We start from the raw sequence: 17,258 nt of genomic DNA on the forward strand, positions 1-17,258 counted from the left end.
ATTCTCCAGGTCCCAAGTACGGCCAGATGCACAGGACGGCACACACATCTGGAGTTCATTTGCAGTGGCTAGAGGCCCTGGCATGCCCATTCTCTCTCTCTCTGTCTCTAATAAATAAAATTTTAAAAACTTTTAAAAAATTTTAAAAAGTATGAAAGCTGGGCATGATGGCATATGCCTTTAATCCCAGCACTTGGGAGGTAGAGGTAGGAAAAAAAAAATCACCATGAGTGTAACAACACCCTGACACTACATAGTGAATTCCAGGTCAGCTTGACTAGAGTGAGATCCTACCTAAATAATAATAATAATAATAAATATGGGGTGAACTATGGGAAAGAAGTGCAGAAATATTTCTTATGGACCTTACAAATAACTTTTATAAAATTATTGCTTTCAGATGTTAAATTTCTACCTTACTTATAACTTGCCCTAAAGTTAATCTTACAGCTATGTAATCCACCCACTTAAAGGAATGCAACTAGGTTTCCTATATCTTGGTGTACCTCTGGTCTGAACAGCACAGATGCCCAATACTGACAAGCAACATTCGGAGATGTTGACTAATCTTAAACTATGCTCTTTTCCTCAGTAGCCTGGTTAAACTCTCAACTCAGAGCAAACATACCTGCTGTGGTGGTTTGAATGTAAAAGTATGTCCCCCACAGATTCATGTATTTTAATAGACTTGTAACTTAGATTTCCAGCCGCCTGGCTGGAGGTGTCACTGGGGATGGATCCTGAGATCCAGCCCAAAGGTGTTCAGAGGAGATTGGGCTCTGGCAGATTTTTGTGCTTTTTAGTGTTTGCTGAACAGTGGTGGTTTCTCTCTCTGCTTGGATCAGTGAAAAGGAGCCAGATTCTTCCACCATTAATGAAACTTTCCCTGGACCTTTAAGCTTGGAATAAATCCCTTCCTCCTAAAAAACTGTGTGTGGTTACATGTTCATCCTAGCATTGTGGAGCTGTCAACTACCCATGTGTAAGAAATGCTGAGGTCTGTAACTATGAGCCCACAGATCTGGTGAAGGCAACAGGTGGGTTTAATGCGTTTACATTTGTCATCAGAGTGTATGTATGCTCTGGATGAGCAGAGTCCAGTAGGTCATACCCCTGAATTCCTTTCTTTAACAAATGTTTATGGATTATCCAAAGTCAAGAGTTCCTTGCCCTTTGCTCACACTTGTTCATGATTACAGGTGTTTTTCCCCCTAATTTTTGTACTTTTATTTATTAAAGACAGAGAGGGACAGAAAGGGAGAGATTGAGAGAGAGAATGGGTATGCCAGGTCCTCCAGCCATAGCAAATGAACTCCAGATGCATGTGCCACCTTGTGCACCTGGCTTATGTGGGTCCTGGGGAATCAAACCTGGGTCCTTTGTTTTTGCAGACAAATATCTTAACCATGAAGCTATCTCTCCAGGCCACAATTACTGGATTTTGGCTGTTCAATAAAAATATCAATGAACTGGATTCCCCAGGACCCACATAAGCCAGGTGCACCAGATGTCACATGCATCTGGAGTTCATTTGCAGTGGCTGCAGGACCTCGCGTACCCATTTTCTCTCAAAACTTATATATACACACACACACACACATACATACATACATACATGCTGTGGAGATAGCTCAACAGTTAAAGGAGCTTGCTGCCAAAGCCTACAGTCTTGGGTTCAATACCCCAGTGACCAAGTGAAGTCAGATGCACAAAGATGGCACATGTCTGGAGATTGTTTGCAACAGCAAGAGGCCCTGGTATGCCCATGCGCTCTCTTTCCCACTCCCCTCACCTCTCTCTGCTTGCAAATCAGTCAATAATTTTTTTTTAAGTGCTGGCAGGGTGTGGTGGTGCATGCCTTTAATCCCAGCACTTGGGAGCCTGAGGTAGGAGGATCACCATGAGTTCAAGGTGACCCTAAGACTACACAGTGAATTCCAAATCAGCCTGGACTAAAGTGAACCCCTACCTTGAAAAAAGGGGAGGGGAGGAGGAAAGGAAGAAAACGTGTCAATGAGTGCTAAGTGTTATAGAGCACATGGCTGAAGGAGGAGGCTCACTGTGTCTGAGGTCAGGCTGCAACTACAGAATGAATTCCAAATCAGCCTGGACTAGAATGAGAAAAAAAGTATCAATGAGAACCTGTATGCAGAAGAAGGAAGTGACAGCAGATGTATCAGGTTTACTAATGTCTTAAAACTTAACTTCTCTTCAGTTTCTCTTATCCTTAAGCTGCTGCTACAGGCATCTAGACCACTATTGGGTATGAGTTAATTCTATTTCTCAGGCTTTGCTCCTAGAAGTAGTTTGCCCACTTCTGGATAGGAAAGTTCCAGGGGTTAGTCTTCCCTATATACAGGGCTGTGCCTCCCAAACAGGACAATAGTTAAGTATTTACTTTCTATTCTAAAGGTAACAACTAGCCACAGCAGGGCTCTAAAGGAGGGACTTAAGTGGTCCAAGCAAACAAGAGTAAAAAGTTGGGCTTTAAGAAACTGGAAAGGGCTGGAGAGATGGCTTAGCGGTTAAACGCTTGCCTGTGAAGCCTAAGGACCCCGGTTCGAGGCTCGGTTCCCCAGGTCCCACGTTAGCCAGATGCACAAGGGGGCACACGAGTCTGGAGTTCGTTTGCAGTGGCTGGAAGCCCTGGCACGCCCATTCTCTCTCTCTCCCTCTATCTGTCCTTCTCTCTGTGTCTGTCACTCTCAAATAAATAAATAATTAATTAATTAAAAAAAAAAGAAACTGGAGATAGGGAAGGGGTAGGTCACGGATGAGCCTAATCATGGTACCAAACTAACTATTTGCTGAATACAAAACTAATTAATTTTTTAAAAAAAGAAAGAAACTGGAGATAGGAAAAGCACCAGCTATCTATTGTAATGATCCTAGAGAAAGATGATGAAAGTCTGAACTAGGACAGCAGAGATGGAATACAAGAGGACATATAGGAAATACTACCCAGGTAGAATGGCAGGACTTGGCAAATAATAAGACACAGGGAGAAAAGGTACAGGGATAACATCACAGTGTCACCAAAGCTTTGATGACAAAGCTGTTCGCTCATTCGTGTGTGTGTGTGTGTGTGTGTGTGTGTGTGTGTGTATGAGACAGAGTCTTTATGTAGCCCAGGTTGGCCTTGAACTTGTAATCCTCCTGCCCTAGCCTTCCACATCCAGCATTATGCTTTAAAATACGCACCATGATAGACTTCCACTCAGAACTGTAAGATGGGGCTGCCTAAGGACCCACGTTCAATTCCCCAGCGTAAGCCAGATGCAAAAGGTGGTACGTACATCTGGAGTTCATTTGCAGTGGCTGGAAGCCCTGGCACACCCGTTCTCTCTATGTGCCTCTTCCCTCCTCTCTCACTCTCAAATAAATAAATAAAATTCAAAGAAATTTTTTTTCAAGGAAATGTCTCACTCTAGCCCAACCTGACCTGGAACTTACTCTGTAGTCCCAGACTGGCCTCAAACTCATAGCAATCCTCCTACCTCTGCCTCTCCAGTGCTGGAGAGATGGCTTAGCAGTTAAGGCGCATTGTTGTGAATGCCAAGGACGACCCAGGTTCGATTCTCAAGGTCCCATGTAAGCCAGATGCACATGGTGGCACATGCATCTGGAATTTATTTGTAGTGGCTGTACCCATTCTCTCTCCCCCAATCTGTCTGTCTCTAAATAAATAAACATATATATACATACATGCATACATATACATACACACACACACACATACATACATACATATATCTCAGGTTCGCTGAAATGAACTTCCAGACCAGGCACAGTTATGGAGGAAGAGATTATTAAAGCTTACAGATCCAGGGGAAGTTCCATAATGGCAAAAGAAGCTGGCCTGCTTTCACAGGACCAAACACAGAGAGAGAGAGAGAGTACAGACTAAAATCCACACAGCACAACACACTTTAGGAACTCCAGCTAGCACACTTTCATATCTTTACATTGAAATCTTAAACCCACCACCACACCTTAAAATCTGCCCAGTGACACCACCTCCAGCCAGGTGGCTGCAGATGCAAATTACAAACTAATAAAATACTGAACATATTGTGGGCCATCTATTCAAACTACCACAATACCCAACCTAAATGTGAAGTTTTATGATTTTAATAAATCCTGCTGCATTTAGTCAATGAAGTGTGTGTGTGTGTGTGTGTGTGTGTGTGTGTGTTGTGTCACAGACAGGTGTAAGGCACACACTGTTATTTCCAGCACTTGGGAGGCTGAGGTAAGAGGATCACCTTGAATTTGAGGCAAGTTTGGGCTTGAGTGCAACCCTGCTTCAAAAAACAAAAAAGGGAACCAGGCATGGTGGTGCATTCCTTTAATCCTAGCACTCAGAAGGCAGAGATAGGAAGATTGCCAAGAGTTTGAGGCCACCGAGACTACATAGTGAATTCCAGGTCAGCCTGAGCTAGAGCAAGACCCTACCTCAAAACAACAACAACAAAAAGACCAGGCATGGTGGCACACACCTTGAATCCCACTCAGGAGACAGAGGTAGAAGGATTGAGAGCACCCTGACACTACATAATGAATTCCATCACTCTGAGCTAAAATGAGGCCCTGCTTCGGGGCAAAAAAAAAAAAAAAAAAAAAAAATAAGGCTGGAGATATGGCTTAGCAGTTAAGGTGCTTGCCTGTGAAGCTTAACACACGTTCAATTCCCCAGTACCCACGTGTAAACCAGATGCACAAGTTGGCACATAAGTCTGGAGTTGTTTGCACTGGCTAGAAGCCCTGGTGAGTCCAACCCCCCTCCTCTCTTTCTCTTTACCTGTATCCTTCTCTCTCTCACATAAATATTTTTTTAAAACCTCAACTGATATGAAATAAATTAATGACAAAATGACAATGAATTCACAATTTTATTTTGGCTGTAATAGCTAAAAACAACTTTAATAGCACTAGCAACAACCAATCCTTTAAGGTATTTGTGTGGGGGCTGGAGAGATGGCTCAGGAGCTAAAGGTGCTTGTCTGCAAAGCCTAAAAGCCTAGGTTCCATTCCCCAGTAACCATGTAAAAACAGATGCACAAAGTGTTGCATGTTATCTGGAGTTTGTTTGCAATGGCAGGAGGTCCTACTGTACCCATTCTGTCTTTTTATCTGCCTTTCTTTCTTCCTCTCTCTGCTTGCAAACAAATATAAAAGAAAGATATCTGTACATATATTCTACAAACATACATGTGAATTTATAGACTCTTATTTGTTTTAATTTAAAAACTATGTTATGCTTCAAAAGGATTCTATGTTTAAAACAAAGCAGCCAGCAATGTTAGTGCTGGCTTATAATACCCGGACTCCTGAAGGTGAGCCACAAGAATGGAGAATTCAAGCCAATTGAGGTACATAGCAAGACTGTGCCTTTGTCTAAAAAACAAGAATGCAAAGTCTTTTATCACAGCAGTGCTTCTCCAAGTATAGTGTGATGACCAACAATGGTTGAGGAACTACCTGTTGTGAGTCTGTGATAAAATAAACAACCTGCAGGGAATCAGTGGTAGTAGAAAAGGAACTAGAAAAGGTACTGGGGGCCAGTGTGATCAAAATGCATTATAGGGGGTGAGGAAATGGACCAGAGATTAAAGGCACTTGCTTCCAAAACCTACAGGCCTGGGTAAGCCTCGGTTCAACTCCCCTAACACACTTAAAGCCAGATACAAAGTGGTACATGCAACACAAAATCCGCATGGCCATAGCCACCAGGCCTGGCCTGAGCCACAGGAAAAGCCAGGTGAGGGGATTCTCCACTTACACTGGCCTGTTCACAAACTCAAGAAACGTGAAGGAAGGACTGCAGGGAAGAACAGGGGAGCGGCTAGTAAGGAAGAGGATCACATGGACCAGCGGGAGAACTAGAGCCACCATCCACAGCCTTCCCTCCCCCACCACCAGCACAAGCACCAACAAGCACCACAGACCTGAGGAAGGGAGCTCACCTGCACAGCACCTGGCACCCAGCACAGGAGACCAGAGCAGTGACCCAGTAACCCAGTCAGCTGACCTGAGCCCACAGCGCAACAAAGAGGGACCCAAACGGGAGCACAGCATTAACTGACACCAAAATCATCCCAAAAGGTAACTGAGATTACAACAGGTCAGTACCCACCAAATAAGCCTGGCATATAGGCTTGAATTGGAAGTGTGAATTGAACCTTCCACGCCAGGACAAATCATATGTTAAATCTGATGGATGGTTGGATCTGCCATTCTTAAATAAGCTTTATTTGGGGGCTTGTCATTTGTTGCTTCCTGATTTACAGTGCCTTTGTTTCCTCTTCTCTTGTTCATTAGGGAAGGGACTCACTTGGGTCACAAGCTTACTTGGAACCCTCAAGAGAACAGAAATCTTAGCCTCGTAGTTGACAGGATTTAGGATGTGAGGCAACACACATCCTAAGGGACTGTGACTTTGTTAGAGAATCTGGTTGTCATAATACCTACTCTGACACAAATACTTTGTACTGTTTTTCATTGAATGAGTACATTGTTTAGTTAAATTTGAGACTCTGCCTGTATTTTGCTCTACTCAGCCTACTTGAATACTCTCATAATAGGCAAACCCAACACCCAGGGTCACTTTTATACATATTCTGAGAATCTCAAGAGCCACACCTAGCAACTTAAGCTCCTACCTTGAAGATATATAACATCAGATTGATTGGTACACCTAATGATACTACAGATAATTAGAAAATCCAAGCATTAAATTAATCCAAGATGCAAAAATATATACATTATAACACAAGAAACACAAAAAAATCAAGACAATATAAATCCAGCAAAAAGTATTAATGCTTCAGAAATGACCTCCAGTGAGAATGAGTTAGAGGAAATGCCTGAAAAAGATTTCAAAAGAATGATTATAAATATGTTTGAGGAAATCAAAGAAATGAAAGAGTACACAGGAAATCAATTTAATGAAATGAGGTCAAACAAGACATAAATAAGGAAATAGAAATAATAAAGAAAAACCAGTCAGAATTACTAGCAATGAAGAACAGTCAATGAAATAAATAAAACTCTGTAGGAAATCTCACCAGTAGAAAGGATGAATGAGAGGACAGAATATCTAAACTAGAAGACCAGGTTACAGATCTAATACAGTACAACAAAGAGAAAGACAAACTAATAGGGAAGTATGAGTGGGAATTTCAAGATATTCAGGACACTGAAAAGATCAAACATAAGAATTTAGGGTATAGTAGAAGGAGAAAAATTTCACTCCAAAGGCATATTAGATGTTTTCAACAAAATCATAGAAGAAAACTTCCCCCAAATTGGGAAAGAAATGCCAATACAGACATAGGAATTCTTTAGAACACCAACCAGACAAAACCTGGAAAGAACCTCTCCTTGCCATATTATAATTAACAAACATACAAACCAAAGAAAATATATTTAAAGCAGTTAGAGAGAAAAATCAAGTTACTTACAAAAGCAAGCCCATCAGGATCAATTATTCAACACAAATTTTAAAAGCCAGAAGGGCTTGGAGTGATGTATTCCAAGTTCTGAAGGATAATAACTCTCAACCAAGGTTACATTATCTTGCAAAGCTATCCATTCAAATAGACGGAGAAATAAAGACATTCCATGACAAAAGCAGGTTAAAGGAGTATTTGAAGACAAAAGCAGCTCTACAGAAAATACTTGAAAGGATCCTCCATGCTGAAGAGAAAGAAAAACATACATATAAGGAACTTGGAAAAAACAAACCATACTCAAATACAAGAGAGCAAACAACTACAAAAAAATGGCAAAAATAAATACACACCTTTCAATAATAACTCTTAATATCAATGGCCTCAATGCCCCAACCAAAAGACATAGTTTTGAAGACTGGGTTAAAAAGCAGGATCCTACAATTTGTTGCCTCCAAGAAACTCACCTTTCTACAAAGGATGGACACTATCTTAGGGTGAAAGGTTGGAAAACGGTGTTTCAAGCAAATGGGCCTAGAAAACAAGCAGGGGTTGCTATCCTAATATCTGACAAGGTAGACTTCAGTCCAACATTAGTTAGGAAAGATAAGGAAGATCATTTTATATTGATTAAAGGCACACTCCAACAGGAGGACATTACAATCCTAAACATATATGTGCATAATATGGGGGCTCCCAACTTCATCAAACAAACACTATTAGAACTAAGGTCACACATAACACCAAACACAGTTGTAGTGGGTGACTTCAACACCCCACTCATCAATTGCCAGGTCATCTGGCAAAAAATAAACAGAGATGCATCTGAATTAAATGAAGTCACAGAACAAAGTGGTGCATGCATCTGGAGTTTGTATGCAGTGGCAGGAGTCCCTGGAGCACCCATAAACCCCCCATACACCAAGCACACACACATTAATTTTTTAGTCAACCGTGATACTAAATGCCTTTAATTCCAGCACTCAGAAGGCAGAAGAAAGAGGATCACTGTGAGTTCAAGGCTAGCCTGAGATTACACAGTGAATGCCAGATCAGCCCAAGCAAACACAAGACCTTATCTTAAAAAAAATAAAGGAGGGGGTACTTAATAGGATGGTATTGTATATATGTAAGTAGAAGAATAGATTAGCCGGGTGTGGTGGCGCACAACTTTAATGCCAGCACTTGGGAGGCAGAGGTAGGAGGATCACTGTGAATTCGGAGGCAACCCTGAGACTCCATAGTGAATTCCATGAGAGCCTGACCTAGAGGGACACCCTACCTTGGAAAACCAAAAAAAAGAAGAAGAACAATAGATGAATGAGGGTGAAAAGGCCTAAGTGAGGTCAGGGGAAGAGATTAAGTAAAGGAAAGGTGGAGGGAGGGCTAATCAAAATCTAAGAGAATATAAATAAACCATATGGAAACCTACTTTTATGGACAATAGAACACCCAGAAGCCATTGTTAGAAAATTTTCAGTCCCAGGGATGGGGTACTTTCCAGTGAGTTGTTGGCCAGGGAGGGCCCTGATGCCCAAAAACGTTACAGGCCATTGAGAAAGCTCTTGGTTTCCCACCAGGAAGAGATGGTAAGACCCTATTGCTGAAGCCTCCACATGCTTGGGCTGCAAGGCCACTGAGAAATCTTGCTGGAACTGAGCTAACTTTCTCCATGTAGACCAGCTGACAGAGAGCTGAAGAAGCCATTCTGCATGCAGTTCAATGGGAGAGAGAGAAATCACTGGTGATACTCAACAGTGGACACTGCAAGCCTTATATCTGGCCAGCCAGTCCAAATGAGGCAACGGGTGCAACAGTGTCACGTCTATCATGGTGGAAACCAACTATCCTCTAACTGGACTGGAGGCCCCCTCCATGGCAAAGAATACATCCCTGATACTGAAAACCTGCAACAGGGGTAGTCATGAGCCCGAGGGGTGTAACGTCTGCTGCTGTCTGGCTAAATACATATACTATGCTCATCAAACTGCCCAATAAGTACTTCTCTTAATGTTCATACCCATATATTAATGCTACTCTCACTTTTGGTAGTAGAATCTTCTCTTTTCAGATGGCAGTGACCTCAGGATGACTCAAAGGTATCATGGTGCTAGGAAGAAGTAACAGAGGAGTGCTCAGCACTGAAATATCTCTATCACACACACCTTCCAAGGCTCAGGATCCATTGCGGAACAGGTGGCAGAAAGAATGGAAGAGCCAAAGGAAGGGTAGGACTCCTTACAATGTGCTCCCCCCAGACACAAAATGGCCTGGATATCCATGACCTCACAGTGCCTGACACTACCTATACAAGACCATCATAATAGGAGGAAAAGATCATGACATCAAAATAAGAGAGAGACTGATTGAGAGGGGGAGGGGATATGATGGAGAATGGAGTTTCAAAGGGAAAAGTGGGGAGGGAGGGCATTACCATGGGATATTGTTTACAAACATGGAAGTTATTAATAAAAAATAACTTAAAATTTAAAAAAAATTTAAATTATTATATTGTAAAAAAGAAATTAAAATAGAGGGCTTAGCAGTTAAGGCACCTGCCTGCAAAGCCAAAGGACACAGGTTCAATCCCCCAGTACCCATGTAAAGCCAGATGCACAAGGTGACACATGTGTCTGGAGTTTGTTTGCCGTGGCTAGAGACCCTGGTGTGCCAATTCTTTCTTTCTTTCCTACAAAGAAACAAATAAAACATAATTTTAAAAATAGAGAAAATAATATGACTTGTACAGAATATACAACTTTATATACTGTCAGAAATTTTTCCCTTGTTATTTTATTGAGGTTTCACTTTAAGACAGATTCATCCAAGTGGAATTAGAGGACTAAAAACCTGCCGGGCGTGGTGGCACACGCCTTTAACCCTAGCACTTGGGAGGCAGAGGTAGGAGGACTGCCGTGAGTTTGAGGCCATTCTGAGACTCCACAGTGGATTCCAGGTCAGCCTGGGCTAGAGTGAGACCTTACCTTGAAAAACAGAAAACAAAACCAAAGAAAAAAAGAAATATTTAAAAAAAAATTTTTTTTGTATTTTTCGAGGTAGCGTCTCACTGTAGCCCAGCCTGACCTTAATATTTTTATTTACTTGTATGTGTATGGCTGTGCACTTGGAGTCAGAGGACAACCAACCTCAAGGTGTCTGTGCTCTTCTACTTGCTTTCAGACTGGGTTTCTTGTCTGCAAGTCAACTCCAGTCTAGTTGGTTCAGATTTTCTGGCTCTACCTCCCACTGTCGTAGGCATGTTGGGATCACAGATGCAACATTACTTTGCATCTAGTTTTACATGGATGCTGGGGAATTAAACTCAGATTTGTGGGCACTGCAAGCCAGTACCTTTAACTGTTGAGTCACCTGCCCCTGAAATACTTTTTTAGCATTTTTATCCATTTATTTGTGGAGGGGGGAGGAGAGAATGGGAGGGAAGAAAAGAGGGAGAGAGGAGAATGGGAATCCAAGAGCCTCTTGCTACTGGTAACAAACTCTACATTCATGTGCCACTTTGTGTAACTGTTAGTGGGTACTAGGGAATCAAACCTGGACTGTCAGAATTTGTAAGCAAGTGCCTTTAACTGCTGAGCCACCCCTCCAGCCCCTCAATTTTTGTTTGTTTGTTTGTTTGTTTAAGGTAGGATCTCACTCTAGCCCAGGCTGACCTTTGTGGTACCAGACTGGGCTTGAACTCACTCAGATCCTCCCACCCCAGCCTCAAAGAGTACTGGGGGGCTGGAGAGGTGGCTTAGCAGTTAAGCGCTAGCCTGTGAAGCCTAAGGACCCAGGTTCGAGGCTCAATTCCCCAGGACCCACATAAGCCAGATGCACAAGGGGGCGCACACATCTGGAGTTCGTTTGCAGTGGCTGGAAGCCCTGGTGCACCCATTCTCTCTCTATATATATCTGCCTCTTTCTCTCTCTGTATGTCACTCTCAAAATAAATTCATTTATTTTTTTTTTCTTTTTTTGAACAGGGTCTTGGGGTAGCCCAGCTTGACCTGGAATTCACTATGCAATCTCAGGCTGGCCACAAACTCACGGAGATCCTCCCACTTTTGCCTCCCAAGTACTGAGATTAAAGGTGTATACCACCTTACCTGGCCTGATTTTTTTGTTTGCTTCCTTGTTTTTCCAGGTAGGGTCTCACTCCAGCTCAGGCTGACCTGGAATTCACTATGAAGTCTCAAGGTGGCCTCAAACTCATGGCGATCTTCCTACCTCTGCCTCCCAAGTACTGGGATTTAATGGATGCGCCACCACACCTGACTTCCTGAAATACTTTTTTAAAATCCATATTGCTAGCCAGCTTTCCAAGGAGATTGACTAAACTTAGTTCTGCCGATAGTATATAAAAGTACTTGAGGTCTGGAGAGATGCCTGCAAAGCCTAAGCACCAATGTTTGACTCCCTAGATACCACATAAGCCAGACACAAGGTGATACATGTGCAAGGTCGCACATGTGCACAAGGTGGTGCATGCATCTGTTGTTCTTTACAGTGACTAGAGGCCCTGGCACACCAATTCTCTCTCCCCCGGCCCTCACACGCACACACATGCGCAGCCAGTCTGTTGGGTTTTCCTCAAAAAAAAAAAAAAAAAAAAAAAAAAAAACTTGTTTGAAAGTAGCCTTGCCAATGTTGCAAACCATAAAAATGCCATCTGAGGGCTGGAGAGATGGCTTAGTGGTTAAGCGCTTGCCTGTGAAGCCTAAGGACCCCAGTTCGAGGCTCGGTTCCCCAGGTCCCACGTTAGCCAGATGCACAAGGGGGCGCACGTGTCTGGAGTTCGTTTGCAGGGGCTGGAAGCCCTGGCGCGCCCATTCTCTCCCTCTTCCTCTGTCTTTCTCTCTGTCTGTCGCTCTCAAATAAATAAATAAAAAATGACCAAGAAAATATTAAAAAAAAAAAAAAACCAAAAATGCCATCTGATTATTTTCAAGTTTTTTGATAATATATAAAGATGCACAGAGGAAGCCGAGTGTGGTGGTAGTGTCGCACACCTTTAATCCCAGTGCTTGGGAGGCAGAGGTAGTGAGAGGAGGTAGAGTTAGGGTGACTGGAGCCCTGAAGTTAAAAAGCGCAAGAAAGTTTGCACTTGCTAGAAATCAAGGATGATCTGACTTGTTATCTCTTGTCTAGTTCCCTAGACCATTTTTTTTATTCTTCAATTCATTTTTATTTATTTGAGAGTGACAGACAGAGAAAGAGGCAGAGAGAAAGAGAGAATGGGCACACCAGGGCCTCTGCAAACAAACTCCAGATGCATGCACCCCCTTGTGCATCTGGCTAACGTGGGTCCTGGGGAATCGAGCCTTGAACCAGGGTCCTTAGGCTTCACAGGCAAGCGCTTAACCACTAAGCCATCTCTCCAGCCCATCCCTAGACCTTTTATCCACAATCAGAAACCCTCCCAGGAGGAAGGTCTTTCATAGTATTTAAGCACTGTGGTTGGTCAAGTTCAACCACAACTTGGTGCCAGAGCTAACCTCTTCCTGAGACAGCCCCTAGCTGTCCCTCTGGTTCACCTGAGCCAGAAGACAGCCTACCACCCTCAGGTCATAAATACCTTTGCAAGTGGAAGACAAGATCTTTGATTACTTGGGAATTTCCAGCTGTAGGTGAGTTTTTCCCTCAGCTGGGCCTGGCCTGGCTCAACCCAGGCCTGGCTGGGAAGGACCCCTAGCCCTTACTCTCCACCTGGGCTCCTTTATTCCCTCTAGCTCCTCACATGGCAGGAGCTCCTTGAACTTTTTTAATATATAATTTATTTATTTATTTTTTTACTTATTTGAGACAGGGAGATATAGAAAGAGAAAATGGGCACACCAGGGCCTGCAGCCACTGCAAATGATCTCCAGACACATGCACCACCTTGTGCATCTAGATTACATGGATTCTGGGGGATCAACCGAGGTCCTTTGGCTTTGAAGGCAAGTTGCCTTAACCACCAAGCCATCTCTCCAGCCCTCCTTGAGCTTTCTTTTCTCTCTTCTTTCCATGCTTTTTTCTCCCCAGGCCCTCCATGTGGGGTCGTTAGCCAAGTGGGTACCTTTCCTTGGCAATGTACTTCCCTCAATAAATATAATAATTTATTAATTATCATTCTCAGTCTTTTTTATTCAATTCCTTGATTAGCATTAGAAACAAACCTAGTTCTTGGGATTCAAGGACTTTCCTGAACCCTTAGCACCCCATTACATACAGGATCGCTGGGAGTTCAAGGCCACCCTGAGACTCCAAAGTGAATTCCAGGTCAGCCTGGGCTAGAGTGAGACCCTACCTCAAACAAACAAACAAAAAACAAACAATATATATATATATATATATTCTAATAGTGAGAGGCTCTGCCAACTTTGCTTAACATTTGATAATTCTATCTTTTTCATTTCAGTTAGTCAGTTGCACTTAAGTACCATAACATTGTTGCTTTAATTCTCATTTCTTGGTTTTTAATGAAGTTAAATACTTTTCCTATGCTTACTGGTCATTGGGAAATAACCCTCTTGTAAAATGAGTATTTTCTTAGTTTTAATTGGGTTATTCATTTATTAAGCTATATAATTATTTTGTTTTTTGATTTATGTTTTCAAGGGAGGGTCTCACTCTAGCCCAGGCTGATCTAGCACTCACTCTATAGTCCCAGGCTGGCCTTGAACTCACAGTGATCCTCTCCTACCTCGGCCTCCTGTGCTAAGTTTAAAGATGTGCACCACCATGGCTGGATTCCTTGTTTTGTTTGTTTGTGTGTGTGTGTGTGTCTGCATTTATGTGAGTACATTTGCACTGACAGGAGGCCCTGGTGCACCCATTCCATCAGCCTCTTTCTTGGTCTGTCGCAAATAAATTAAACTATTTTATGGGCTGGAGAGATGGCTTTGTGGCTAAGGTGCTTGCCTGCAAGGCCCAAGGACCCATGTTCAACTCTCCAGATCCCTTGTAAGCCAGATGCACATGGTGACGCATGCGCATAGGGTGACATACCTATCTGGAGTTTGATTCCAGTGGCTGGAATCCCTGGAGCACCAATTCGCTTTCTGTTATGCTTGCACGCACACTCTCTCTCAAATATTTTAAAGGCCTGAGCAGTGAGTTCAAAAGGAAGATTCAGGGACTGGAGAGATGGCTTAGTGGTTAAGCACTTGCCTGTGAAGCCTAAGGACCCCGGTTCAAGGCTTGGTTCCCCAGGGCCCACGTTAGCCAGATGCACAAGGGGGTGCACGCATCTGGAGTTTGTTTGCAGTGGCTGGAAGCCCTGGCGCACCCATTTCTTTCTCTGTCTCTCTGCTCTTTCCCTCTCTGTCTGTCGCTCTCAAATAAATACATAAAATAAAATAAAACTTTTAAAAAAAGATTCAGGAAAGGAAACAAGAGTCACTGCAATGAAGAAAAAGGCAATAACATGGAAATAAAGGAAAAAATTCAAAGGAACTTCTACAAAGACATTAGAATAATAGGGGGAAAGAGATGAAGGAAGAGAGGAAGGAAAAGAAGGGAAGGCAGCCTCATGGTCCTGAGTATATAAACTGGTTTAAATTTCGTAAATATTTAGAATATTTATTTTTCTTTTAAGTAACAGTATAAAACTGGATATGCTCCAAGGAAGGAGGGGCTACTTGAGTGAGAGGGGTCAAGAGCCAGGCACTTATTACATACAGAGTTCATTGTTGAAAGCCATTTGCTTCAAAAGGTAGGAAGAGAAGCAGGTATAGTTCAGCAGGTATAACTCATGGTTCTAAGCATCTGGACAGTGTCCCAGCACAACAAAAAATGATAGAAGTCTATCAACTGATGTGGAGGGCTCTTTGACTGCTCTAACCAACAGAATATGTTGGAAGTAACACTGTATCAATTTCTTGCTATAGGTGTTTGAAATGGCTGTTTCCATTTTTTGTGTCTACAAGTATATATTTTTGGACTCTAGCAGCCATGCTATGAGAAGTTCCAGCCACACAAAAAGGCAACATGAAAGCATTTACTTGTCTTCCCCATCTCAGCTCCCAGCCAACATCAACTGTCATCCACATGAGTGGGCCACATTAGAGTCCACCCAAGTTGAGCTGTCAAGTAACTCCAACCCCAGTTGCTTATCTGAATAGAAATGCATGAAAGCCTTAAGTGAGTATCACTCAGCTAAACCCAGTCAGCCCAGAGAAATTTGAGAGCTACTACACTGTACTTTTGTTTTTTGCAGTACTTAGGGCTTTGTGAATGCTAGGTAAGTATTCTATCACTGAGCTAAATCCCCAGATCTGAATTTTAGGGTTTTAAATAAATATTTTAAGCAGGGTGTGGTGATGCACGCCTTTAATCCCAGCACTCAGCAGGCAGAGGTAGAAGGATCACCGTGAGCTCAAGGCCACCCTGAGAACACAACAGTGAATTCCAGGTCAGCTGGAACCAGAGTGAAACCCTACCTCAAAAAACCAAAAAAATATATATTTTTTAAAATTTATTTATTAGAGAAAAAAAGAGAGGGAGGGAGAGAGAGAATGGGCATGCCAGGGCCTCTAGCCACTGCAAACAAACTCCAGATGCATGTGCCAATATGTGCATCTGGCTTACGTGGGTTCTAGGGAATCGAACCTGGGTTCTTACACTTCACAGACAAGTGCCTTACACACTAAGCCATCTCTCCAAGCTTGAACTATAGTTTTAAGCCACTATTTTCAAGTGATTTGTTATCAGGCACTAGGTAACTAGAATATTAGTAAATTGAATAGTAAATAAATAGCCTTGCCTAACTCCGTTCGGTCTTATTTTATTTTTTGCATGTATATAGTTATGTGTGGTGTGGTATGGTGTGTGCACATGTATGTGTGACACAGAGCCCCATGGACTCACCTGCAGCAGCTGTGGGAAAATGATGGTTGGCCCCCTCCATCAGTCACCAGCCTGTTTTGATTTCAGTGTCTCCTAGTGATTCTAAAGATTGCCATTCTCAAGTCCCAGTGATTCTCCACTCTGTTCCCTATAAGAATGGGGATGCAGACAAGTTTGACCTTGTCCAGCTGTTTATATGGATTCTTGAGATTCAAAACTGGCCCTCATGCTTGTGTAAAAGCACACTTAACTACTGAGCCATCTCGCTCTCATTTTTTGGCACATTGTCCAAGCTAGTCTTGAAACTCTAGACTCAAGTGATCCTCTTGCCTCAGTCTCCTGATTAATCAGGATACTATATCTATCTGTCTCTGTGTGTGTTTTGTTTTGGTTTTTTGAGGTAGGGTCTCACTCTAGCCCAGGATGATCTGGAATTCACTAAGTGGTCTCAGGGTGGCCTCAAATTTACAGTGATCCTCCTACTTCTGCAATACCGAGTGCTGGGATTAAAGGCATACACCACTATGACCAGCTCAAAATATATTTTTTTAATTTTTATTAACATTTTCCATGATTGTAAAATATATCCCATAGTAATTCCCTCCCTCCCCACCCCCACACTTTCCCGTTTCAAATTCCACTCTCCATATATTACCTCCCCATTACAATCACTGTAATTACATATATACAATATCAACCTATTAAGTATCCTCCTCCCTTCCTTTCTCTACCCTTTATATTTCCTTTTCAACTTACTGGCCTCTGCTACTAAGTACTTTCATTCTCACGCAGAGGCCCAGTCATCTGTAGCTAGGATCCACATATGAGAGAGAACATGTGGCGCTTGGCTTTCTGGGCCTGGGTTACCTCACTTAGTATAATACGTTCCAGGTCCATCCATTTTTCTGAAAATTTCATAACTTCATTTTTCTTTACCCCTGAGTAGAACTCCATTGTATAAATGTGCCACATTTTCAT

General features: G+C 42.5%; 1 protein-coding gene across 3 annotated transcripts in view; it reads right to left on the bottom strand.

The window, feature by feature from the left end:
• Usp8 (ubiquitin specific peptidase 8) overlaps window positions 1–17,258 on the bottom strand; it is a 111,607-nt gene that overhangs the window by 77,853 nt on the left and 16,496 nt on the right. Inside the window, exon 1 of one of the 3 annotated variants that reach the window (XM_045156496.1) lies at window positions 10,011–10,068. The exons of the other annotated variants lie outside the window; for them this stretch is intronic. The gene's annotated coding sequence lies outside the window, so the exon portion shown is untranslated. Of the gene's footprint in view, window positions 1–10,010; window positions 10,069–17,258 lie in introns of those variants that run through there. 3 annotated transcript variants of the gene reach the window in all.

The sequence above is a fragment of the Jaculus jaculus genome, chromosome 8 (assembly GCF_020740685.1).
Source record: "Jaculus jaculus isolate mJacJac1 chromosome 8, mJacJac1.mat.Y.cur, whole genome shotgun sequence".
In the NCBI taxonomy this organism is placed as follows: Eukaryota; Metazoa; Chordata; class Mammalia; order Rodentia; family Dipodidae; genus Jaculus; species Jaculus jaculus.